General features: G+C 39.2%; 1 protein-coding gene and 1 non-coding gene across 4 annotated transcripts in view; one reads left to right on the top strand and one right to left on the bottom strand.

Annotated features, from left to right (window-relative positions):
- The window catches only part of Srgap2 (SLIT-ROBO Rho GTPase activating protein 2), a 243,088-nt gene that overhangs the window by 48,240 nt on the left and 167,880 nt on the right, over positions 1 to 26,968 (top strand). The gene's annotated exons all lie outside the window — the stretch shown is intronic.
- Positions 794 to 866, bottom strand: Trnaa-agc (transfer RNA alanine (anticodon AGC)). Its single transcript has one exon. It is a non-coding gene; the product is annotated as a tRNA-Ala (tRNA).

The raw sequence follows: 26,968 nt of genomic DNA, 5'->3' as shown, positions 1-26,968 counted from the left end.
AGCTATTGGAGTTCTGTTCAGGAAATTGTTGCCTGAACCTGTGTTTTGAAATGTTTCCCCTGTGTTTTTTCTCTAGTGGTTTCAGAGTTTGGAGTCTTACATTAAGGTCTTTGATCCATTTTGAGTTGATTTTTGTACAGGGTGAAAGAAAGGGATCCACTTTCATTCTTTAAGGTGGAAGTCAAGTTTTCCCAGCACTGTTTGCTGCAGAGGCTGTCCTTTCACCAATATATGTTTTTAGCCCTTTTGTCAAAAATCAGATGGCTGCAGATGTGAGGGTTCATGCCTGGATCTTGTTGTATTTCACTGAAGACCAGGCCCTTTTGAGTTCCGAGCCAATTATGGCTGAAAGCATGTTCTCTCGACAGCCTCACATCCACCCTTTAGTAAACCATGCTGCCATGGGACCTGGGACTCCAGATCAAGGGCTGACAACCTGAGACCTCTACAATTTGGCACCTCCTTGTGTCCTTGAATTGGCTCAGCCTATCAGGGCTAAAATTCCTCCTCATATCCTCCTCTCTCCTTGGCTTAGGTTCTGTCTTGAAGTTTTGGGGCTAGGACTGGAGGAAAAGGGAGTTCTAATGTACACACACAACAACAGAGAACCTCCATGTACCTAGCATTCAAATTCAGCAGTTATTGCCAAATTTGTTTTATCTGCTTCAAGCCCACCTTCCTTGTACAGGAAAGACTAGGTAAATACCTAATTTCTTTATCCCATCTTCCTTTTAAAATTACTTTTTTAAAAACACTTTTTAAAAAATATCTTTATTTGTATTTATTTACTTTTCTGTGGTGCTGAGGATCGAACCCAGGGCCTCATGCATGCTAGGCAAGTGCTCTACCACTGAGCCACAACCCCAGCCCTAAAATTACTTTTAAGAATAATGAGTTAGTGATCTGCCAACCTCCACTAATGACCAATACTTTGTTGTTGTTGTTGTCATTGTTGTTTTCTGAATGTCACTGTGAGCTCATAGGTTTTGTTTGTTTGTTTGTTTGTCGTACTGGGAATTGAACCCAGGAACTCATAGATTATTTTGCATTTGCATTGTTTCAACCTATTGCTATCATTATTAATTGTTTTGTTTGCTCACATTGTCTCAGGTTAGTAGATGTCCCTCAGGTCTACTCCATGTCCTTTTGACATGGCCCTGTTGAAAAGAAATTTTTTGGGGAGGGTACCTGGTATTGAACTCAGGGGCACTTGACCACAGATTCACATCCCCAGCCCTCTTTTGTATTTTATTTAGAGACAGTGTCTCATTGAGTTGCTTAGGGCCTTGCTAAGTTGCTGAGCCTGGTTTTGAACTTGCCATCCTTTTGCCTCAGGCTCCTGAGCTGCCTGGATTACAGGCGTGCTGGCCACCACACCCAGCAACCCTGTTGAACTCTGATGCCTTCCTTGCTTTTTGGCATAGCTAGTTGTTACAGGTGCTATATCCTGCCATACATAGAATCAGCCATTTCTCCAAAGGGCTGGATCCTTTTAGTAGAGAACACAGTCTGTACTCTAGGGCTGAAATACTTTTACAAACCTTCTTTCCTGGGATTACAACCTGTTCCTGCTCATAGCCAGTATGAGGCTCTTGCTGAGACTCAGTAGATCTCCAGGAACCACTGTGAAGTTCTGCCTTGCTCTTATAAAGATTTATCTCTGAGAATCTCCTGCTTTACCCCCCATGTATGATCTTGTTCCTGAAACTTTTGCTTCAATGACACTGAATTTTGCCAATTGTATGTATGCTATGCCTTGGATGCCAAGCGGCCTTCAATGGAGCCAGTTTCTCTGACAAGAATAGTTACTCTAGCCCTTGCACATCTAATACTCTAGCAAGCCAGGCTTTGCCTGGGCTCAGATTAACTTCTGCCCCTTTGGGCCCTATGTTCTACTAGCATTCCATTTATCTGAAACCTTTCCTCCCTCATCAAGAACCTACCTGGTCTTTAAGTATTTACTATTGCTTCCTGTGTTCTGAGTTCCTGCCTCAGTTAGAGAGCTTGTGGTCCATCTAATCAGTTTGGGCACAGTCCACATAGGATTAGGCAGGGTGGGGAGGAGGCGTAGTGTGCTTTTGCCATGGCATGTACCTGGTTGACCCATTCTCTATCTTTTCTTTCCTTGTGTAACCCATGGGTTTCAGCATCTTCAGAGTGGTGTTTAGTAGGACATTCTGTTGATTTCCTGCCAGGAAATAGGTTGCTCTGGCTCTATGCCATTGGCAAATGGACTTAAGGATAGATAATAGACCACAGCTTTGTCAAATGGTACAGTACGAGAATATGGCCTTATAAGAGAGCTTGATTCATTTGAATGGTTGGTTCTTGTCTCTCATGTTAATATAGACAGATCCTTGACAAGAATTTTATGAGGTCTCAAATCTGGCTGATTGATGGTTCATCAGTTAGTCCTCCAGGTTGACTGTTTAGCTGTCTTCTATGCAGTTTGGTGGATCTCTGAAGGTTCTATGTAAAGGGTAAATCATTTTGTTATTTAGGTTTAGTCTGTTTAGCTCCTTTACATGAAGATACCAAATATGGAAGAGATACAAATATTCGGGGAACACCAGGAGCCTTATTCCCCCATCCCTTATTGGATTCTGTGACTAGACCCACAGGTGAATAGAAAAGCTAGGCTCAGAGTGGATGCATCCCAGATCTAGCTCAGCTTTGTGTTTCCTCCAGGCTTCAGTCAAATTTGCTTCAGACAACTCAGAGTAGTATTTAGAGTGGTGATTCAGAACTGCACTAGCTTATACTTCATTATAACAAATAGGAGACCCAGTAATTTATAGCCTATCATTTCTGGAGTCTGGAGATGGCTCAGCATAAGCTTTGCTGAAGCAGATTCTGTTACATTAGAGAACCTAGCTGGCTGTACCAACCTGAAGCTTTTAGATGCTAAGGAGGTCATGTAAAGGTGACAGAATGAATCTGGAACTCAATCCCCCACCCATGAAAGAGAATAATGACATTCTGGGTTGGCCTCTTTTCATTTCCCTTTGATTTTGAATAATAAATTCCCTCCTCACTAACCAGCCGAACAATTTGGGAGTCTGTATTCCCTAGAAAGACTCGATTCTCACACCCATCAGCCTGAATTAGGTGAAAACTCCTTGGCCTTAATGAATGTTGAAGGATTTCAAAGGGCTAATGGAAATTCTTCTAGAAGTAACAATTTTCATTCTATTGGTGAGGCAGTTCTGAAGAAATTCCCTGAACCTCTTGGGTTATTTTATAAAGCAAAATAGCCAGCATTAGGTTGTCTTTGCTAATAGATGACAGGGAGAATGTGAACACTTGGAATCCATGGAGAATCCTTAAGTTACATTTACACCCAAGTGTTAAATCTCCCTTCCTAACCAGAGCTGCTTACAGGAAACAGCATAGAGAAATGTGCATTATTTCTCTCCCTGCCTCCTCCCGTGATTCTTTTAGAAAGTGGGGAATGGCTGTCTGCCAGGTGGAATCTGGGTGACAAATCCTAAGTCACATTCATGAGTACAAGCATAGCCCTGACTTGGGTTGCTTCCAAAAGAGGAAAGTAAGAGTCTTGTGCAAAAATCTTGCTTTGTTGCCTTTACATCTGATATTTTTGAGTTATCACACTGGAATTTAGTCTTCTACTTAGTTGTTCCAATCTATCGGTTGATTTCATTCTGCATTCATGGAGCACCATCAGTGTTCCTGGTACTGTGCTGGGCACTTGAGATAAGATAAACAAGACATGTCCTTGCTCATAGTCTGTGGGAGAGCATCAGAGGTGTGATAAGGCTATAGTAGCCTTGCCATATAATTTGCATCTGCGTCTTGAAGCCAGTGGGGGAGCAATGGAAGTATATTAAGCAAGAGAATGACATGATCCATTTATGTTTTAGATATATGTTTTAGATAAATTACTGGCGGCACTAAGGATAGAAGTGGGGTAGAGGGATTGAGATTGGAGAAAATAAACAGTTCAACAGATATTTGTCAAGCTCCTACTAAGTGTCAGGCACAGTTCTGGTGTTGGGAGCCTAGGGGTAAACATATTAGACAGTATCTGCCCTCAGAGAAGAGGTGTAGTGGTTGGCAAGACAGATAATATGCATGCAACAAATGATGTTTTTCAGGTGACAAGTAATTTGAAGAAAATCAGTAAAGTCATGGGACTTAGAATGTTTGTGCCTTGGGTAGGTGCTGACTCATTGGGGTAGTCAGTGAGGGCCTCTCTGAGGAGATGAGCCAAGGCAACTGAGGGGAGATCTAGGGAAGAGTGATCCTAATAGGGAGAACAGCAAGTGCAGGGATCCTGATATGGGAATGGACTTGGCACAATGTTTGAGCTCCATAGAAGTCAAGATAGCTGGAACATAGGCAAGCAAATGGTAGTCAGAAGAGGCTGCAGGGTCTTCTAGGACATGGGAAAGAATTTGGATTAATTCCAGTGGAGAAAGAAGTACTGCAATTAATTCAATCAAGACTCAGTAAATTATGTCCATTTGGCCCATTTGGCTTGTTGCTTGTTTCTGTAAATGAATCATATTGGAACGGTCACCCACGTTGGTTCTACATATTGTGATTGGTGCTTTACCTGATGGATAAAGTCGAGTTCGGTAGTTGTGAGAAAGAACATATGGCCCCGTAAGCCTAAAATACTTACCACCTGGCCTTTGTAGGAGGAGTTTGCTACCTGTGAATGAAATGTTCTAACTCAAGTTTTGAGAAGACATTCTGGGTGCAGTGTAAAGAAGAGTGTATCTGAATAGTTCAGGTGAGAAATAAATAGATGTTGAGCCACCAGGAAGTAGGGAGTACTGCTTTTATTCTATGTAAAAGCATCTAGCTAGCATCTATACTTATTATATATTACTGAATGAATGATGAGATAATTCAATGAGGTGGTATCAGTGAAAATAAAAGGAAATCGAAGCTTTCAGAGATTTTAGGAGACAATAAACCAGTACAGCTTATTGTTGACTGGGTGAAGGAAGGAGTAAGGCACCGTCTCCCATGGCTGGGCTCAGGGTGGGATCTTGGACCACTGGATTTTCCTCAAACTTATCCTTCTCTTAACTTCTCTATATTTTTCTCTTCCTAGATTCCTTTAGCCCTGTAACCAGCCTTCTCTTTTATCCCCTTCCTTGCTTTTAAACCATGCAGTGTAACTTTGAAACTTAAAAAAAAAGGAATTCATCTTTGGACAGGTGACACCCAGCACATCCAGGGGGAGATGTCTAAAAGGGAGTGGGGAACCCAGGTTGGGAGCTCACAAGCCTGAGTCCTAGACTGATGGTAACAGGAATTCCGAATTCCTCAGCTTATGACTCTCCCAAGGAGAGTGTGTAAAGAGGAGGGCCAGCACAGACCTCACTAGGTGTTTATTTCCTATACAATTGGGATCTGGAGAGGAGACAAATCTAAGCAGTTTGTCTGGTTCTCCCATGACTGTAGAATATTTTCTCTGTGGAGGCTGGCCAGCTCTGATGAGGGCCTGCCTTTCCAATTCTTCTGCTGCCAACCTCTTTCTCTTAACTGGGGTGACTGGGGCGGCTCTGGGGGCTTCTTTCCTCCTGTCTCCAACCTAACATTGGAGCATTTGTGACCTTTTAACTCTGCAGTTGATTGATGACCGCTGGGCTGTGGATAAATAGGAAGGTCTAGTTGTCTTGGAGTTTTGTTGGAGTAAGAATTCTCTGACACTAGGATTAGACAGGTGGCTTAATTTTATTCATTTTGATGCCATTTCTCTTAACCTGCAAGGCTAGATAAACCCCTGACATGCCCTGAACAATAGCTGCCCCTTTCCTTTTCTTTCTTTTCTTTTTGTTTGGAAAAGGAGAAGCTCGGAAGTGACTCATAAAAAAGCACTTGTATTGAAAGTGGCTTTAAGATAGATGTAATCCTAGCCTTGGGTGTAAATCTCCCTTCTTTACAAAAGTCCATTCTGAAAACCCAAGAATAAAATGAGAATTGTAAAGATAGTGGAGAAGCAGGACCCCTCTCTACTTGCTGTCCCACCTCCACCCTACCTTTTTGTCACAGTGTCACCCACCTGCTTTTTGCACATTTTTATAAGGCTGAGCTAATGCGCTCTTACATATCATATTCAAATTTTAGTGGACCACGTGTTTTATCAGTTTCTTTTTCTGTAAGGAGATATTCAAGTAATAGTCTTGCTACTCCTCTGTCCTGAAGGTAGTGACTTCTGGCAGGCAAAGGTAAGAAGTCTGAAGTCTGATCATCTGATCCCAATGTGGCAGAAATAGAGTTCCAAATACCTACCAATCCTCCTCCTGCCAAGTGAATTAAGTATAGTTTAAAAATGAGAAAAAAAAATTATGTTGGAAGGGTTCTGTTGAGAGATATGACTTCCACTCCTGTTCTGGTTCATCCTGTGGACCACTTTATTTTTATGTGGTGCTGAGGATCAAACCCAGTGCCTCTCTCATGCTAGGCAAGCTCTCTTAGAACTGAGTCACAGCCCAGCCCCTATATGCTACTGTTAATAGTGTCTTATACATCTGTCTAGTGTTCCCTTATGTAAATAGAAACAAGCATGAATATATATTCTTATCCCCCTCCATCATTTTACACAAAATTTAGCACATTGCAACCTATTCTACAGGTTGCCTTTGGTTCTTACCAGTATGTCCCAGGGATCTTTCTATGTTGGTTCAGAGAAAGTGGTCTCGTCCTTTTATCAGAGCTGCATAATATTCTGTTATGTGCATGGTTGCCTCTGTTTGTTGAACCAGTCACTTATAAATAGACACTTGAGTATTTCCAGTGTTTGCTATTACGTGCCTTAATGAACAAAGGCAGCTTGCTATTTGTTTATTTATTTATTTGTGGTGCTGGGGATTGAACCCAGGGCTTTATGCATGCAAGGCAAGCACTCTATCAACTGAGCTATATCCCCAGCAGCTTTTTATTTATTTTATTTTATATTTTTGGTACCAGGGATTAACCACTGAGCCACATCCCCAATCCATTTTTTATTTTTCTTTTAAGATGGGCTCTTGCTAAATTACTTAGGGCCTTGCTAAGTTCCTGAGGCTGGCTTTGAACTCACGATCCTTCTACCTCAGCCTTCTGAGCTGCTAGGATTACAGTGTGTACCACTGTGCTTAGCTAAAGGCAGGCTTTTTCTAAAAGTTGCACAGTATTGCATAAGTACTTAAAAATGAGATTCTTCTTTTTTAGAAAGCTTGTTGGTTTTACTGATTGATAAATTCCCAATTATGGTATTCACGAGTGAAACACTGATGACAGTACCTACATCCCTTTGTAACTCAAGAACTATTAGTATGACTGCCCCATGGAGGCATGCTTCTCTATCTTAGGCTTATTTTAATAATAAAACCTTTGGAAATTTTAATAATGAAACCTACTTAAGGCCCTTTGCTCAAGGAGTCTGAATCACTGATCACTGCAATTACTGCCATGGCAGCTGTAGAGCAATTTAACAGGATAATAGTGAATAAGATAAATTACACTTCATATTCTTAATGGATTGATGTGCAGAAGCACGCAAGGGAAGATGGGGTGGGGACAAGTGCCTTTGAATTTCAGCACATAGTTAGAAACTAGGGAAGTGGGCCATGGTAGCCATAACTGCTTGGAATTAGTCATCCTCTGCCATCCTGTGGGGCTCTGATGGGAAGTGTCCTGTTTATTGTAGACAACAAATTGGGTTAATGCTCTTGTTTGTGTACCTCCATGGAGTGGGTGGCAATATGCTAGGTGACTTGCTAATTTATCTAATTTAGTATACTCCCCTTTCTGCTAAAGAAGGAGTATCTTTGGTGTGAAAATAGGGAGGCAGACTGGTTTTACAAATAGCTGCTGGCCAGGGGAATAAGAGTTTCTGCCAGGTGAGTGGTTAAAAAAGGCAGACTGGAAAAATCACTGTGGGATGGTAAGTGTTTCCCTCTTACTTACAAGGCTAGCATAAAGTCTCCCTGTGTGTTGGGGGTGGGGGATGGGAGGGATCATTGAAGAAGTAAGTACAGTGCTTGCTTTGTGTGTTCCTACACTTGTGTTTAGGGGAGAATAGTGAGGTTGTGGGTCATATGGGTTGGGGAGGAAGGCTCTGAAGGAGCCCAAGAAAGCAAATTTAGGAGTTCACTGCAATTCCACTCTTACTGATGTTCCTTGGCATCTGTATACATTGTGGATAACTTAACATCTGCTAGGTATGGATCTTGTACCTGTATTCTCTGTAAAAAACACAACACCCATTATCTTGTTCTTCCCCACCGAAGTTCTTGGACTTGAAGAATAGGAGAATGAAGCTTTTCTTTCCTAGTATCGAATTTGCATTAATATACCTTAAAGTGACATCAGATTTATAGTAGTGTGTTGCTATTAGAGCAAACAAAATTGCCTTGAAGTGTCTCTTTTTGGAGAAAGGAGCCGGGGCAGCTGGGAGAACAAGACAGGTGAAGTCACTTCACAGAGGGAAGATGCCTCAGGGACAGTGTGATCAGAGAATTCTGTGTTTACATCCTGGTTGGGCCCATTGGCCAAGTTATATAACCTCTGACAATATAGATATTTAAATCTGTAAACAAGGAGAATGACATCTACTATACAGTGTTTTTTGGGGCAATGATTAAATGAGATAATAGATACAGAGTTGGCTTTCTATAGGTGGTAGCTGCTACTATTATTAGCATAGTCATCTGAAGGGTCTCATTTATAACTTTGGAGAGAAGGCAGGTGCTCTCTCTTGCAGGAGGAGATTGGTACTTCTGGCAGTGTATCAAGAGGGCTGCCTTCAGGGTTGGGAAGCATATTGGCAGTATTGGAGGAAGGTGTTAGTTACCATGGCAACTTGGGAATTCATTTGGAGGGAGAGTTGTGACTGGAGGTTATCTCACTGCAAGAGACTGACTGGTGGAGATAAAAAGAAAAAAAAAAAAAAACTCTGTCTAGCAGGAATTAAATCTCGCTTGCTCTATCCACAGGAAATACCAAGAGATGTGCTCTAGAGAAAGTTCCACATGTGAGTCAGAATGTGCAGGCCTTTTGAGGCAATGGGTGATTGACTGTGTCTTAGTTTGCCTAAGCACTGTCACCAGATTATTGCTTGTGTTCACAGTATGACTTCAGTAAAAAATAAATGTATGAATGGATTTTAGTGAACTGTTTTTTTGTTGTTGTTTGAAAAAAAAAGTGTGATATTCATCACACAGTCACGCATATTTCTACAGTTGCTTCAGTTCCCATGAAGGTTTTATTATAAGGAGCATGAGTACAGAACACACCTAAATCATTTACTTTGTTCTTAGGTTAAATGGCATAATGAGTGCAGGTGTTTCGCCTTGATTGGGCAATTCAGACATATTTTCTTTTGGTAAAGGTTCTTTTGGTAGTTGTCTTTTATCTTCTTCTAATTACATCTTTGCCTAGAAACAGAGAAATGGACCAAATGAAGCCTCTTCAATAGCATGATTCTAGATTTGCTGTTTAATTCTCGAGACTTCCAGTGCTCACTCACATCTACTTTTCTTCTTTTCTTTGAAATTAGGGTTGGCCATGTGGCTTGTTTTAGCTAGCAAAATGTGACAGTACATGACACTTCTGGACAGAAACAATTCCCAGTATGAGATAGTTCAATGCTCTCTTTTTCTGCCTCAGTGATGTGAAAGTCTGTGACAAAGTGGAACCTCTGTCATACTGGGCCCTTGAACTATAATGATGAACAGATTTCTCCCTCCTGACCCTTGTGAGACACACAGCATAGATAAAAAATGGACTTTTCTTGTGTGAAGCCACTGAGATTTTTAGGATTATTTTTTTCCTGTAGCAGAACCCAACCCATACTGACTGCTTCAGTTAATACATACTTATTGATTACTTAACTTCATACTGGGAACTATTAGGTTAGGGATATAACAATCAATGAGGCAAATGAAGTATCTTCTTTCATGGAACCTATAGTCTTTATGGGAAATAAACAACAAATAAGCAAACAAAGATAATTACAAATTGAGATAAATGCTATGAAAGAAAATAAATAAGTTCATGTTAAAGATAAATCTCTAAAAACAAAAAAATGCATGGGAAGCAACTGGGAATCGCCGGAATCCCTGTTAATATTCTTTAATGTTTCTCTATATGTCTTAAGTTTCTGGAGCCAGGTGTGGTACACACACTTGTAATCCCAGTGGCTCAAGAGGCTGATGCAGGAAGATTGCAGGTTCAAAGCCAGCCTCAGAAACTTACTAAGGCCCTAAGCTGCAAGACCTGTCTCAAAAAAAAAAAAAAAAAAAAGTGTGGCGGTGTGGCTCAGTGGTTAAGTGTCCCTGGGGTCAATCCCCAGTACTAAAAAACGAGAAAAAGAATTTAAGATTCTAGACATTTCTAGAGTGTTTCCTTATGACTTGGAAAGGAATAACACTGAAAGCAAAAGAGAACATGTGTTACTTGGTAGCCTTGTGACAAAATTAAGTAGCTAGTGTACTCCAAAATAAATGACAGCCAAGAAAGATATTAATTTGCTTTGTATCTTTGAAAACTCATTAGCATCCCACTGGGTTTGGTGGGAGATGAAATCCATGCTTTGCGCTTGATGTGCTCTGTTAAGTCTGTCCCTGAGGGCACTCCTCTTCTGCAGTCAGATTGTTCTGAGGTCTGGTGCTTAGTAGATACTGGTCCAATTTAGTACTGTTAACCTGGCTACTGTACTAGGGAGAAGTGAAATGGAAATGAGTGTATAATCCATAATGCTTGGCTAATATGATTTGGAAATATGTTGATAAAATGTTTTCTTAAAGGTCCCCTGTGAAAGCTTTGAGACTGGTTAGTTCCCCTTCCCCCCCAAAAAAGCATGCAGATGGAGCTTAGGACTGGTTGTTGAGGAATATTAGTTGCATTGCTAGCTGTTAATTGGCTTCGTGTAACCTGAAAGTCTGTTGGTTTAAGAATGAGCAGCACCTATTCTGCCTCAGTGGGAAGAAGTGAGGAGAATGGTGCCTGAGAATTGAAATGGAGCAAGGGGGCAACCCACTCCCAGCCCCCTGCTTTGCTTTGGGGCATACTAGAGCCATGAGACTGGGGTTAGGTCAAGAGAGAGGACTGTCTAAATGATGGTCAGAAGGATGAACCAACTCATGGAAAAACTCTGGACACTGGTAGGGTATGGACTGTGTAATTGTTTGTCCAAATTAAGAAAAATACCTTTTTTTTTTTTTCCTTATACTGGGGATTGAGCCCAAGGGCGCTCTACACCACACTACATCCCCAGTCTTTTTTTTTTTTGAGATCAGATCTTGCCAAATTGTTGAGATCGGCCTGGAACTTTTGCTCCTCCCTGCCTCAGCCTCCCAAGTAGCTGGAATTACAGGCATGCCACTGCACCCAATTCAGAAAAACATTTGCAATTGCAATGAAAGGGAATCTGGAAGGTTGTGCTGGTGATATTTGCCCTTCATCAGTCAAACCAATCTTATAATCATCCCCAGGGAAAGATTGAGGATCTCTAAACTGAGCTGAAATTTTTTTCTGTCTTGAATATTTTAGTCATCTTATTTTGGCTTGTACTCTGAAAAGTCAATCTGGAAGTAACTTCAGGGAAGTAGGGAAAATGGATGAAAGTAAGAACTCTCCAGTATCAAACACACACACGCGCACACACACATACTCTTGCAAATATATGGGTGTACTGACATATTGTAAATTTCCATGTCAGGCCACATGCCAACAGTTTAATGATGTGTATAGTAGAGTCCCTTGTTAGCCCCATTCAGAAGCCCTAAAAAGAGTTGTGAGACTGAAAGTATCAAAGCTGAAGGCCAAAAACAGTGATCATATTACCTAGGGCCTCATGAATAATTCAGCTAAGTTTAATGTTTTTTCCATGGTGAAAATAAAGCTGAAATATTTGGCATAATGTAGGCAAATTTTACCCCCCTTTTGGGAGGATGGTTGGTCATGAGGAATGTGAGAAAGGGTGGGGAAATTAAATAAGGAATCTTTTCATACTTCTTTTAAACAAGTATATGGAATTGCTCAACATTCCACCTCTAAAGAAGTAAATATGTAAAAATTCAAGTTGAGAAGTTTAAAGGTGTTTCCTTTGAATGCTCATTAATAGCTGGATATTTGGGTTTGAGAAGCACTTAGAAAATTGCTCCTAAAGTTATAGAATGGTGGTTACAGAACTAAGAGGGAAGGAATGTGTGATATTCTTGGTGATAAGAAACCCAATTGGTCTGTTGAGGAAAATAATGGTCCTTAGGCATACAAAAGAGCCTATGGAGTTTGAAAGTTGTGTGCAGATTGAATTACTATAAATCTAATCACAAATTAAAGGGATTAAAAAACTTTATAAGACCTGCTAGAAGATCAGAATTATTTTTCATGCGGTGAATTATTTCTTTCTCACCAATTTAATTTTTAAATCTAGGTTTTAGTTTATTGATTTAACTTAAATTGAGACCTCTGCTCTCCAGGAGATAAAGGTCTGTACATTCTTCATCTTCAGGTTTTGCTTCCTTTTTTTTTTTTTTTTGGTGCTAGAAAACCAATCCACTGCGTAACACAAGCTAGGCAAGTGCTCTACTACTAAGCTGCAACCCCAGCCCCCAGGTTTTGCCTCTTAAATAGGTTAAGTCAACTACTTCATTCTACTTTACTAAAAAAAAAAATCTAAGAATGTTTGAGCTGGAAGGAGCTTAGAGCTCATCTACAACAAGTAACTTATTGGACAGAAACTAAGGCCTAGAAAGGTTATGTCATTTGTTCATAGTCCCCTCTAGTAAAAGAAGACAAGTTATTATGAACAGAGCAAAAAGAACCCAAAGAAGAAATTCTTATTTATTAAAAAACATATGATAAGGGCACAGACTTGACTGGGGTGACCTGTTTCTCTTATGCTTAATGTTTTCTATTTCTTAAAATGTGATGAGATGCCTGGCAGTCTACCTGCCATCTTGTGATATAAAATTCTGCATTGATTCACTAAAAAATTACAGATGGAACCCTGAATTTTGATGACATCCTTAAGCTGCTTAACCAGTTATTCATATTTCACCATTAGGCTTCTTTATTGAAGTTATTCTTCTGGGCAGGGCAATTTTACAGAGAATGACCCAAAGTAGGACCCCACCTTCCAAAAAAAAAAAAAAAAAAAAAACATCAAAAACTGTTTGGAGTCATTGGAGAGTTCACAAGGCCATAAAGACATTATGGGGCCATAGTCTTGGAAAATCACAGACTGGCATTGTGATAAATTCCCCCATTGGGGTATCTTCTGATTTTGCAATAGGCAGTTGAAAGGCTAGAAACCTAGTAAACTTTCAAACATTCATTTGGCTCAGGATAGAAAATTGAATTTAGAACTTGCCAAGGAGGTTGGGCTTTGTACTGATGCTCTTAGGGGCAAAAATATGGGATTAAGCGTGATCTGGAAATTGATTAAACCTCATAGAAACTGAGACCCAGTTTAATATCCTTTCTCTCTGAACAGGTTAAAGATCTTGATTGGATGGCTAGTTTTCTTAGCCACATCTTAGAAGCAAGGGAAAAAATCTTCTTTGAAGATATCTTAAGTTATTTCTATAACTTTTCTTATGAAATACTGAGTTTGCAGCCAAATATAGATAGGCATATGAGGTGACATGACAACATGATTTGAAACTAAAAGAAGTAATAGAAAATAGAGACAGTCCCACAGAGGATCTAGCTATCTGAATGGAACTGTCATATATGGATTAAAAAGCAACTGCAAAATATGTTCAAGGGTAGGAAAAAAATAAGATCAATAATTTTTTTTTGAAAAACTAGAAATTAAAAATGGAAAAAATGGTAATTATAGAACTAAAAAATAATAAATGAAACAAGAACTTAGTGGATAGGTTTCATGTACTATATATACAATTGAAATAAACAATTAGTGAACTAGTACTATATTAGAAGAAAGTATTCAGAAGAAAGCACAGAGATTAAAAGTTTTTTAAACATAGGAGAAAATATTAGAGATATAAAGAATCACATAAAAAATTTCTAACATGCTAGCAAATTGGAAGCTCAGAAAAAGACAGACCAATAGAAGCAATATGTTAAGCAAAATGTTAAGCAATATGTTAAGAGTGTTCCCCAAACTACCAAAGATATCAAACTACACATTTGAGAAGCACTTTGAATTTAAGCAGGATAAACCCAGAAAGCTGTACCTAGGCACATTATAGTAAAACTTGACTGAAAAACAAATACAAAAAGAAAATCTTAAAAGCAACCAGAGAAAAAAGGACATTTTACTTTTAATGGAGAATCAAGACTGACAGGTAAATCCTCAGTAGAAATAAAAGGAAGCCAGAAAAAAAAAAAAATGGATTGATGTCTTCAAGGTGTTCCAAGGAAATCATGTCAAAATAAAATTCTGTACATGGTGAAAATATCCTTTAAAATGGAAGATGCAAATATGACTTGGAAAATTTTAACAAAAGGATCGATGACCAATATGGATAAATTTCAAGATAAATCCAAGCCTAAAGTAAAAATAAGGATAAGAATGGAAGAATCATTATATAAATTATATTGTTCTGAAAGATAATGCATATAAAAATGAGAGGAAAAGGAAAGAAAGCCGGTAGAAAGGAGAGACAAGTTAACAAATAGGTGCAGGTCAAAGGACTCATTAAAAGCTGACAAGCCAAATAGTAGGACAGTAAGAGGGGAAAGGAAACTAATGATATTTTAGAAAATATTAGTATAAATATAACTGATAGAACAAAAATGCAAACTCCCCTAAGTAAGAGAATACCAAGCAAGCAAGCAACCAACCAACCGAGTATAACATAATAGAAGCAGTAAAAAAAATGTAAAATATGACAGATTTGAGACCAGATATATCAATGATATAAAAATAACAAAAGGAAAATATTTTCAGAATGTTCTTTTGCTGTGTACAAAAGACATACATACAACAAAATTATTTCAAAGGGCTAACATTAGTAGGGTAGCTCAAGGACATAGTAGGATGCTGTTAGAAGTGTTATTTGTAAGACCTAAACCACTCCCAGAATGCCTAGCAGACCTGAAATGGGTAAATATAAGGGGTGGTATAGTCATACAGCGGACTACTTCTATATATAATGAGAATATGTGACATCATAACACGAATGAAGCTAATCATAATATTGGGTGGAAGAGGTACAAAATAAGAGTACATATTATGTTATTCTGTTTATATGGAGTTTAAACAGGCAGGAACAATCTGTCAGGATTCCTGTGTTCACCCCAGGGTGAGACCATGACTGGAGGGGACTTAGAGGGCCTTCTGGTGCCTTGGTGATGGTTAGTTTTGGGATCTGGGTGCTGGCTGCATTGTTTTCTTCACTTTGTGAAAAAATTTTAAGCCAGATGCTTAAGAGTTGTGTCCTTTTGTGTGGATATATATGCTATATTTTAATAAAAGACTTACATTTTAAAATAGAAACTGTTTAAAAGCAAAAAATAAGTTGTGGGTAAAGTTCTATGGAATATAGGACTAGTCATTGGAGACAGTGAATTTTAATTCCAATTTATATGAACACTGCTTCCAGGCTCTCGAAGGCCATTTCCTTTTCTTTATGATACCTCAAGGTTGCTCCCTAGCTTTGTTTTTGCATCTCAAATTAAAAATAGAGTCCAGAAAAACAGGATAGAGGATTCAGAAGTAGATCTAAATACACAAAGGAATTTGGCATAGAGTAAACCATGGCATTTTAAATTGGTGGGATGGGAGAGAGGAATGGATTTTTCAATAACTGATTTTGAGACAAGTGGGTAGCCATTTGGGAAAAAAACCGTTAAATTGGATCCCTATAATTCTCCTAGTATGAAGTAAACTGAACAGCATTTAAAATATACATGTACAAAACAAAACCATAAAATATTTTAAAAGAACTATAAAAAACAGAATATACTCTAAGCATGACAGAAGCTACATAAGAAAAAAAATGATACTTTTTAGAAGTTCTCTAGAGTTAAAAAAAAAAAAAAAAGATCCTAAAGCTCAGACAGATAAACAGGGGAAAGTATTTACAGCAATGAGAAAGGGTTAATTTCCATTAGAGATAAACTGTTCACACAGCCAACAAAATCAAAAAGATCAGTAATCTAAAAGAAAAAATGAGCAAAGAGCATGAACTGTTGTTTCAAAGAAACAGACAACCACAAAGACTTATTGCAACATACAGACACATGAATGTGGGAAATGACTGAGTCCTGATCTTACTCATAATTGAGAAATACAAATTATATTACAACTACAGTGCATGATCATCTTTCACAGATAAAAACATTTGCTAGTGCTTTATACTCTGGAGGTATGTAGGATAACAGGAAGTCTCAGACCTTGGTAGCATAAAAAAATTCTATACGTGTATACCTTTTAACTTATGAGCTGCCTTCCAGGACTTTATTCTACAAATATTCTCACATTTGCATTCATTGCAGCATTGTATATGATGACAAAAAAAAAAAAAGAAAGAAAGAAAGAAAGAAACAGTGGTGAGAACCATCAAATGGGACTGGTTGAATGGTTGAGTAAATGACAACATTGCCATCCAGGTGAATGCTGTGTAGCCAGTAGAAAGAAGAGACAGATTTATATGTACTGTTACAAAATACATTATGAACTGAAAACAAAATTGTGTTCTAGGGCTATGTTTTTTTTTAAAAGGAAGGGACATATACAGCAGATGCTTGTATATACATTGGATATTTCTAAGAGGATATGGAAAAAATAGTAACTGTGGTTTTCTCAAATGTGTAGAACTTGGGGCAGACAGGGATGGGGATAGGAGGGGAACTTACTTTTTATTGTTCACTGTTTTGTATTGTTTAAAAGTGTTTCCCCGGTGAATGAATGTTATGCATATTTAGGAGAACATAAGGCAAAACCAAGCTGAACCAAGCCACTTCTACTGTCCATAGTGGTTTTTAACAGAGATGCTGTTGGCATGTTGGATACATGTTTGGTGTATGGGACTGTCCCACCCAGTAGAGGACATTATATTCCTATCCCTTTGCACTAAATGCTAGTAGCACTTCCCCAGTCATTGTGGCAAACAAAAAGTGCCACTGTAGATTTCAAAACATTCTGGGTCATGGGATGAGATGGTGGTACTGTTTAAGTTTAAAGCTTCTCTTTGAGGCTTCCCAGTTCCCCTAGCAGGGTCTGGACACAGACAGCTGTAGACTTTTACTTAGGGGCGGAGGGGGAAACAACTTAAATGAACTTCCTTTCTATAACTGATGGTTTTCAGTCAGTAACACAGGACTTGACCTTGACCACTGGCTTGTCGGGGAGAAACACAAAAGCTTGTCAGGCTTTTGTGACAGTGGGCATAAGTTCAGGAAGAAGAATTTTGATTCTCTTCCCTTAAAAAGCATGGAGGTTTGGTTTATCCTAATAGCATTGGTCCATTTCTCTGTGATGTGCTTTTTAGCTTTTTTCTAACAAAAAAATTCGACCACACTGTTCTTTGCCAACAGATTTTCCTGAGCTGGAAGGAACAGATGTTTCTGTTGGAAATTGGCATCTGTCTTTCCCCTCACTGATTGTGCTTCCTCTGAGCCCAGGCCCATGTAACACTGAATTCACATTAGAGGATTCTCTCCTGAGGCTCATGATGAAGAATTTCTAAGACTCTACTCTTCCAGGAAGCCATAAGGAGATGAGCTGAGATCACCTTAGGTAGGGGTGAGCAGGGCTCCTGTCCTGTGTCCTTGGCCAAGAGCTGTTTCTGGTCCTCCTGAAACAGGAGGCAAGCTAATAGGACAGAGAAAACTTAGCTTTCAGGACTCAGACTCTTGTGTTCCCAGGCCTCAGTGCTTTGAAATACCCAGGGATAAAAAAACAAAAACAAAAACAAAAAAAAAAACCCATGTAAAAATCTTTCTTCTCAGAAACTGATTCTTTATTTGGAGTGTTTTCTTGTGCAGTACCCCTACCCATTCCAGGTGCCTTCTGTTATAAAATAATTTTTCCCTAGTGTCTGTGTGCACATTAAGCATAGGATATGCCCATCCTTTCCCAACCTTTCAGAATTTTTAACCTTTTCCGTTTTTGTTTTATTTTTTTAAATGGGATGTTCTTTTATTCTTTTTCAGTGTCCCTTCACCTACTTCAACCACGGGTAAGGCACCCTCAGAGCATTGCCTCAAAGCACTCTGAATAGTGCTCCTGCTGATTTAAAAAAATTTTTTTAAATGACACTTATTACTTTCTTCTAAACAGAAAAGCAACATGTCATAGATAATTTGGAAAATTCAAAAAAGCAAAATGAAATAATTATTAAGAAAGGCAATACCCCCTGTTCTTTTACATCACCATTTTCTCTTTTTTGTAGCCACAAATCCTTTGTTTCACTTTTTACATCTTAAAGTAGCAGGGGTTTGGCAGTCCCTGAAACTCACAGTAATATAAGAGCATTGAAATATAGCAGGCTACTCCTAATTTTGTCCTGGAGCCATCCATACTGGAAGAAGGCCCTGTATCTCTGGAGGACAAGGAGATTGGTTCCTGGGAAGAAGGACCAGGAGTAAGTGGTGTATGCCACACTGTGCCAGAGTCTTTCCTTCCAGCCTGGTGAGCTTTTGCTCTTGGACAGGGGCAGAGGCTATCTGGGGATTTCTGTTTCCTACTAGAATTCAAACTCTGTCACCTTGGCTCTGCCTCTGTGTCCTTGGGTTTTTAAAGTGGAACCTCTTTGTTGTGGAAGACTGATTGTAGATTAGAGTTGGGATCCAGAGTGAGAAAACTTCTCCCTGAAGAATTTGGACTTTTTGCTTTTGGCAAACACTGACAGTAGGACAAGTGGCACAGAGTGTGATGTCATTCCAGTTTCAGACTGTTCCAGAGCCTCTCTTAAGGACAGCAGTGTGAAAGCTCAAAAGAGATTGTCCTAATTTTGATAAGTCTACTGGGGGAACTTTTCATTTTCATAAAAACCCTTTTGTGGATAGTCACTGTTTTGAGAGATGGGAATTTATGAGCCTTTCCAGTTGATTTCATTTTTATGACATCAAATATGTGATTCTATAAGACAGCTGGATGTTGGGCTGGCAGTGTAGACATTGTGGGGCAAGGAGCTTTGCAGAGTTCCTTCTTTACAATTTCTTTGATTTCATTTTGTTTTTTTCTGTCTGTTCAGTGCATTCTGATGCCCTCATATCTTTTCCTAGATCCCAGTTCAAGAAGTATGTTTATTACTAATTCTCCCTCTGAAAATTCTGTATTTTTCAGAACAAGATAGAGGAAAAGGGAAAGAGTTGATAATTAACTGTGGTAGTTTTAAAAAGAAATCTTGCCAAACAAATTCTCGGTGGATTATAGTTTCTCAAAGAATATGATGCAAGGGATCTTTCTCTCATGCATCCTGCAAGACAGCTCATTAAGAAGCATATATTCCTGAGCTTTGCAGGCAGCCTTTAGATCTCTGTCTCTCTACTTCTCAGCCTTGGCCCCTGTAATTCCCTGTTTGTCCATGCTGGTATTGGGGGATGGCAAATGAGTCCAAAGAAATCATTACTAGTAACCTTGATGCTGGGCGTGTTGATGCACACCTTGTAATCCCAGCTACTTGGGAGGCTGACACAGGAGGATGGCTAGTTTGAGTCCAGGCTGAGTTTAATCCCCAGTACTACAAAACAAAAATGACCTTTAGGTGGGCATAGTTTCTTTCTTATATATCCTTAATCCAGAGGCTCTGCTAGGTTTTCCTAAAAGTCTCCTCTAGGTGCATGAATAGGGGTCCACTATGTTTTACAATAGATGGTGTGCTGACCAATCATTTTTGGTTCCCCCCACAAGGCATAATAGTAGGTGCTCACTAAAGATTTGTTGAATTGAAGTGATTTGAATTGAATACGATTTGTATGCAATTTTATATTCATATAAAATCTGTTCTCAGTCTGAGTTCCTTTTTTAAAAAAATTATATATTGCTACTTTAAAGATTGTCATTTCCTGAATTTTCTTTTCTTTATTCTTTTTCACCCACTTTCTTTCATTATTCCAAATTTAGGTATATTGGAAGCGAGACCAGGTGGGTGAGGAAATAACTGTTGAATTAAATTGTTCAGCAGAGGAAGATGGGGGAGATGGCTAAGACCTACAGAATCTTTTGTTTGGGTTTTAGGGTCAGAAAATGGAAACTGTGGTAAAGCAGACAGGATAAAAAGTGACAGGAATACTTTGCTTTGCTTCAAATCTCAATGTGCCTTAGAGCAGCACTCTGCAGTGTGGTGACTGTCACTTTGCCATGTTCTTGGAACAGCCCCACAGTGTAGGGTGGTGGTGGCGGCGGATACTGTTCCCCTTCCTGGGACCTTCCCAGGGCCATGTAGGCCTATAATAGCCCTTTTCTCCTCCTCTCCATTTCTTGGCACTTGATTTTCTGTGTTCATTCTTGACACCCCCCACCCACTAAAAAAAGTGAGATAAAAAAAAAAAAAAGCCATTAGCTTTTGGTCTGCCCTGCTTTTTATCATCTTCTAAGAGCAGCAGCAAGTGCAATCCCAGTCCCTTTCAGCCCCTTCCTTGTGGGTGTCAGATTGAGTGTTTAACTTCTCCTTTATGAAAATGCACATTAGCTATTCAGAGACTTAATCTCCTAATGATTTGTGTGTGTTGGTAAAAGGGAAAAGCCATCATCCCTGCCTGGTATACTCAGATGTTCCCTTTGGTACACTGATGGCAGGTTTTCAAAAGCGAAGGACCATTTAATTTAATTTTGCAGATGGCAGGAGGTAGTGCGGGAAAGCTTGGTCACAATATGCCCCCTCCCGAGAGAATATCTTCAGTAAATTCAGATTGCCAGAGGGGCTTAGATGTGAGAAATCGAACTTCTGCTTTCTTTCTACCTCTCTTTCTTGATAAAATGTGTTGTTTTTTTTTTTTTTTTCCTTGAAGAAGTGAAGAAAATTGCTTGGTTGAAAAGCCAGCGACTAATGTGAGATTGCCATTGATAGCGATGCTGCTTTAGAGAACCTGTAGATTATAACCAGCTACAGATCAACCCATTTCCTGTTTAATTGATTTATGGCCCCCTCCTTCTGAAATCACTCCCTCATGGACTGAAATTCTTTCTGGGGATTTTCCTAAGCAGGAGGCTGGCTATCTTCTTCGGGGTCACTAACTCTTCAGTGAGCTGGAGGAGATGAGCAATCTTCTTTTACTTTTCCTTGCTTTGTTTTTAGGGTATTGCCTTCTCACAGAGAGGAGACTTATGACCTTGACTTTTTAGAGCACCACAGCTGGGTATTTGCTACCCAGACCTTTGAAAGTTTCAGGTCCAAAAAGCTAAGCCCTTGGTTTGTAGTCCTCCCAGGCCTTCGCCCATCCTCAGTGTTCAAGTGTCACTCTTATGGGCCAATAGACACACCCAAAATCTGGCTATTGGATAAATTAATTTCAGATCTTCTCTCAATGAAGAGAAGTTGGTTTTCTTTATGTTTCAGAGCCATGCTGCTATGGAAGGAAGTCATATTAAAATAGGTACAAATATTTTTTCAGAATTCATTCTAGATGGCAATTGGAGACTTGACCAGAAGGTCTTTCTCAGACTTCTGTTTGTTCCTGCTTAGGTAAAGGTAAATATGAATAGCTCATAGATAACGTGTGAATTAAAGTCTCTGATTTTTTTGTACAGATCTCTTCTGCCTTTACTTTTCTCCCCTCTTTTGGGTGGCTGCCTGTCCACCCTGCAGGTAAACTCTTCCGCCCTAGAAACCAGTCCTGATATCATTAATTTATCTTGATGGGATGACCATTAGACTTTAGTGTAAATGACCATGTGCATTGTATTTTTATCAACCTCCATGAGTAGACTGCCCTGGTAATTTTTTTTTTTTTTTTTTTTTTTTGCCATTACCAAGTAGATAAGAAGTATTTATATCCTAAGTTACAGACTTATTCATTGCACAATATTTAGAAGGTAATGAGTATAGTAGGTGGGGGTATGGGATGCTGGATAGTGAAGTCAGATTGCATTTTAAAATGGGAGCTAGGAACATTTAGGTGAGGCCTCATAGAGTAGGTCACACTTGTGCAAAGATTTGAAAGAGGTGAGAGTGTAAGCTGTGTGTAGGGGGAAAGCATCCCAGGCAGAGGAAGCAGCTAGTGCCTAAGGTGTAAGTAGAGCCTAATGCTAAAGTGTGCTTGGGATATTTGAGGGACAGGAAGAAGGTCACTGTGGCCGAAACTGTGGTTTGGTGGGGATGAGGGGGAGTATTAGGAGTTGAGTCAGAGATTAAGGATAAAGGTCTGTAGAGGACTGAGAAGGAGGTGCCTGGTCATGTCATACTGTGTTAGGCCACTGGCTTTTATTTTGTAAGCCTCTCCATCTGTATCTGTTTATAGCTGCATCGTAGCTAGTACCATCACATCTTACAGCTTTCATCTCTACCATCTTCTGAACTTCCTAAAGTCTCTCTTTGGGAATGCGAGTGTGAGTGTGTGGGTGGGTGTGTGGGGGGGTAGATTATAAGGGAGAATACAGAGAAACTGGTCCCAGAGCCTTTCCAGGGACCTGGAAACTGCCCTGTTTGAGATCTGGTGAGCAGGTGAGATTCTTCCCACCCCACTTCCCTGGCACAAAGAGCTGCAAGACTATACAGACACCCTTTATGCAGTCTCCCCCCTTGCTCTGCTTCAAGAATCTCAAATGCTTATGATTTTTGACATATTTTATATTAGTAATTTTCTGAAGGTGTTTCCCATTGCTGACCCTCTAGTCTCAGAAAGCACCCTGAAATGCTCTTCTGTACCACCTACCTGATACTTTCTAATTCTGGAAATGAACTTTCTGAGTGAATCTCATTAAATGAAGTCATAGAAGTGAAAGTACTTTGAAACTCACATTCCAGGAAGGAATCCACAAACTGTATCAGTTCTCTTCATTACCCATCTTCACACCCAGGAAAAGTGGGAGGACCATTTGTGTTTCAGTTCTTTGGGGAAGGAGTTCTCTCCTGGCCTGGTTGGATCTTGGACATATCTGGGTCCAGTCTAGTCCCAGCCCCTTTGCCAAATCCAGTAGTGCTGTGGTTTTCTAAGGCAGGACGTGTAGTGCTGTATTCCAGAAGAGAATTTCACCTTGTGTACCTGATTTTCTATTTGTTTCGTTTTTAAGAACTCTTATGTTACTACTTGAAGTCTCCACAATGATTTTGAAATATTGACTAAGAGCCCTATCTGTAAACCAGTATTTTTCCACCTGCAGACTGTGACTTTTTTGTAGATCAGGTTGTGAAGCTAGTTTAGTAGAACATTCTTTGAAAATGTAAATGGAATAAGGCTTTAAAAAATGAATAGAAAACTATCAAAATGAATTGGATATAGAAAGGGAAATTTTTTTTTTTTTTTGGTACCAGGGACTGAACTCAGGGACACTTGACCACTGAGCCACATCCCTAGCCCTATTTTTAAATTTTATTTAGAGACAGGGTCTTACTGAGTTGCTTAGTGCCTCTCAGTTGCTGAGACTGGCTTTGAACTCTCGATCCTCCTGTCTCAGACTCCCAAGCTGCTGGGATTACAGGCGTGCACCACCACGCCCGGCTATAGGGCAGATATTGTTGTATCGAACTTTTTTTGTTTTTTAAGGAATGAGTGTGTATATGTGCACAAGAATATATACTCAATTACAATATAACATGTGACGCATATTGCTTATTATGGGTTATGATCAGAAAGAATCCCAAAACACTGTTTCAGTCTGTCCTATATTCTATTTGCTTATTAATGAGACTGATAAGGATAGAAGAGAATTGAGTGCCTTAGAAGATAATATGGGGGTGAGATAATAGTAGAAGTTCAAATGATGGTTTTTAGTTAGAAAAACAAGCTGGATTGGGTCTGCTACTCTCCCATGAAGGTGGAAGGTACTGTGCCAGAACATTATGCTGTTCAGGTCAACAGGAACTAAGCTTGTTGTTTCTCTCAGCACAAAGAATTGTGCAATTTCCAGTGGGAACTCCCCTCTGGAGGTGGGGAGGGAAAGGGAATGAAGAGGAGAGAAAGGCAATTAGGCAGAAATCTTCATTGTGAATTTAGCTGACCCAGGATCTGTACATAGTTAACTCTGAGGCTTTGTTGGAATCTGCCAAAGATTCATTGTTGAAGACAGGGAAAGTGCAACTCATTTCCATTTATTTCAATTCAACACTTATGCCAGCTCTTCACTAGGTGTTGGGGATGTAACAACGAAAAAGACATGGTTTTGGGCTTGTGACGCTCCCAGCCTGGCAGGGAAGACAGATGTAAATTGCTAATTACTGTACATTGTGCTGAGTGTCATAATAGAAAGTAGGTATAGAATGCTTCTGAATAGAGCATTTGAATTGGAGTAGCTGTGGTTTAAGGCTTTCGTTCTGAGAATAGTGCCACTTAATAATAAAGAACTAGAATAGGTTTGTAAAAGTTGGGGAAGTCCACTCTATGAGAAAGGAAAATGAAATTTCTAAGGAGATCCAATCAGGCTACTGTGATATCTTGTGTAATATCAACTCCAAATATATATTTAAATTTTTAAAAAATCTGTTCTGTCAGAATCCCTGCCCAGAAATTCTAGAGGCATATAAGATAATTTAAAACAATTTTCTATATACCCTGAAAAATATTGACAAAACAGAATAATAGCAACTTGAAGGCTTTTCTCTGATGGAACTTACCATGCTCTACTTTTACTTTCTCATTGATTTTTAAAATTAGTACTAACTTTTGGGGGCATGTAAAATCATGACTAATTTTGCAACAGTAATATCAATATTAAGTAATATCAAGCAAGTCACGTTGTACATTCATGATTGAGAATCTGGGTCACCGAATATCAGGCCAGTTGCTGTTGTTAGCTGTATTTGGCCTAAACCTGGCTCATGGCTGTAGCACCAGATTCAATCAAGAGTTAAGTCTTATTGTCTTTTACTTGGTTTTTATTTTATTTAGTTTGGTGTTTTTGTTACTAACTGACTTGACTATGAATTTTTTTCCTGCCTGAGGCAAATTCCGAATATTCCCATCTATGGATTTGAAGGAGAGGGTGTTTTTGTGAGGTGTGAAATGATCAGGGAATCTTAGAACTTAGACATACTGTATGTTATGAAGGAGTTTCTTGCTTCTTGTTGTCTTTTTCTGGTGGATCGAGTAAAAGCGCTGGTAAAATCCTTCCCACTGACATTGTTGAGGCACGTGGTTGAGACATGGTCTTTAAATGGTGTGAGGTGGGTAGACAGGGGATAAGTACTTACCACAGATTCTCAGATGAGGAAATTGAAACCTAGAGGCTCAAATCTTCTGACTCATGTAGTTTTCTTGTTGCCAGTATCTAACCCATGGGACCTATCTACTTGCAAGATCAGAGTGTGTGGTCATTTACTTGCTAAACTTTGGATCACCAGGTTCTCTGTATTATTTGGGGATGGGGGGGGGTACTGCATTTTGCTTGATTTTGAAGATGCCAGGCTGAGGGAGTCGTAAGAAGATTCTTGGAAATCTTGAACCCTCTGAAACTTAAAAAGTCTCACATTTCCTGCCTACTTTGGTTCTCCATGGAGTGGGGCACATGTCATTAAAATCATTATAGTATGGTTTGCTGATCTAATTTCTACTCTGTGTCCACATTAATGGCTTACCATTGCTCTTAGGAACAGTTCCATACTTCTTCAGACATGATATTCTCCAGGGCTGAATCCCTGCCTCTTCTAGTATTTTGACCTTTATTCAACCTCCATTTAAAATCTGTGCTCCAGCTAATATGAATTTCCTTGATTATTTCAGTCATTTACATGTGGCTTTCTGTGTTTTGCCTCTATGCCCTTGAACATGCCATTCCCTTTGAGCTGGAACATTTTTTCTTGCCCTCTTCCTATGGCTAACTCCGGTCCTTCAAATTCAGCTCCTTTGGGAGCCTATTGCTGAGTCCTGGACCAATCAGGCTTCTTGACTGTATGTTTCTAAGTACCCCCCTTCTCCCGGATAATAGGCTCATCACATTGTAATTTCTTCTTATAGTCCGTCTTCTCTGGAAGACTAGATCTCTTTGGAAGGCAAGCCCAGGAAGCTAGTTAAAATTAAGAAGACTTATATTAGACTGGTGTTTCCTAGTTTTTTTAAATTTACGGACTATTTTCAGAGTAATACTATTTTTGATCCCCTCAGGAATTAAAATGAAACAGTGTTGTCATTTTTACAAACTAGGATAAAGAACTGAATTTAGGGAAAACATTTTATTTTGTATCAACATTATTAAATATTATATAGTTTATTTTAACATAGACTTTAAAATTTAATAGCTTCAATTAAATAGAGATAATTTTTCCATTAAGCAAGTGATGTGCACTATTTATTTCGATAAATTATGTAAGAAATAATATGATTCATAAAACAACTTAAAAATAAAATATCATGCTTAGTTTGAGACCAAATATACATTAAAAATGTAGCTAGAATTTTATTATTTGCTAACACATTTAAAAAGAGAGTCTTGCTTTCCTGACTTAATGTTTGGATTTTTGCATTTCACACTAAAAAGAAAGGATTTATTCTTACATATAATTTTGGTGGGAGTGTTGGGGATGGAACCCAGGGCCTCATGAATGCTAGGCATGCACTCTACCACTGAGCTACGCCCAGCCCTTACATATAATTTGTAAATTTTGTTTTTCACGTGGCAAGATACCACAGAGCTTCAGCTGCACATCTACAAGGGCGGCATATTGTAGATCTGAATGCCTCTCCTCTAACAGCTGTGAGTCTAGTTTTGATATGGTACTCCCTATGGCCTCTGGTTTTAAAAACTGGATTTTGAAGTACTGAAAGGTTAATCAGATGAACAAGACATGGTGATCTAGTGAAGATAATCTCAATGGGAATTAGATGATTTGATTTTGTTTTTGTGCTTCTTATTGACAATTGGATCTCATCATTAGTCTTCTTAGACTTGCCATTTTAAATCCATAGTCCACTATGATTGCACATTTTTTGATAT

The sequence above is a fragment of the Marmota flaviventris genome, chromosome 12 (genome assembly GCF_047511675.1).
Source record: "Marmota flaviventris isolate mMarFla1 chromosome 12, mMarFla1.hap1, whole genome shotgun sequence".
Lineage (NCBI taxonomy): Eukaryota > Metazoa > Chordata > Mammalia > Rodentia > Sciuridae > Marmota > Marmota flaviventris.
Note: the sequence above shows the minus strand (reverse complement) of the source record. Positions and strands in the feature narration are given on the sequence as shown.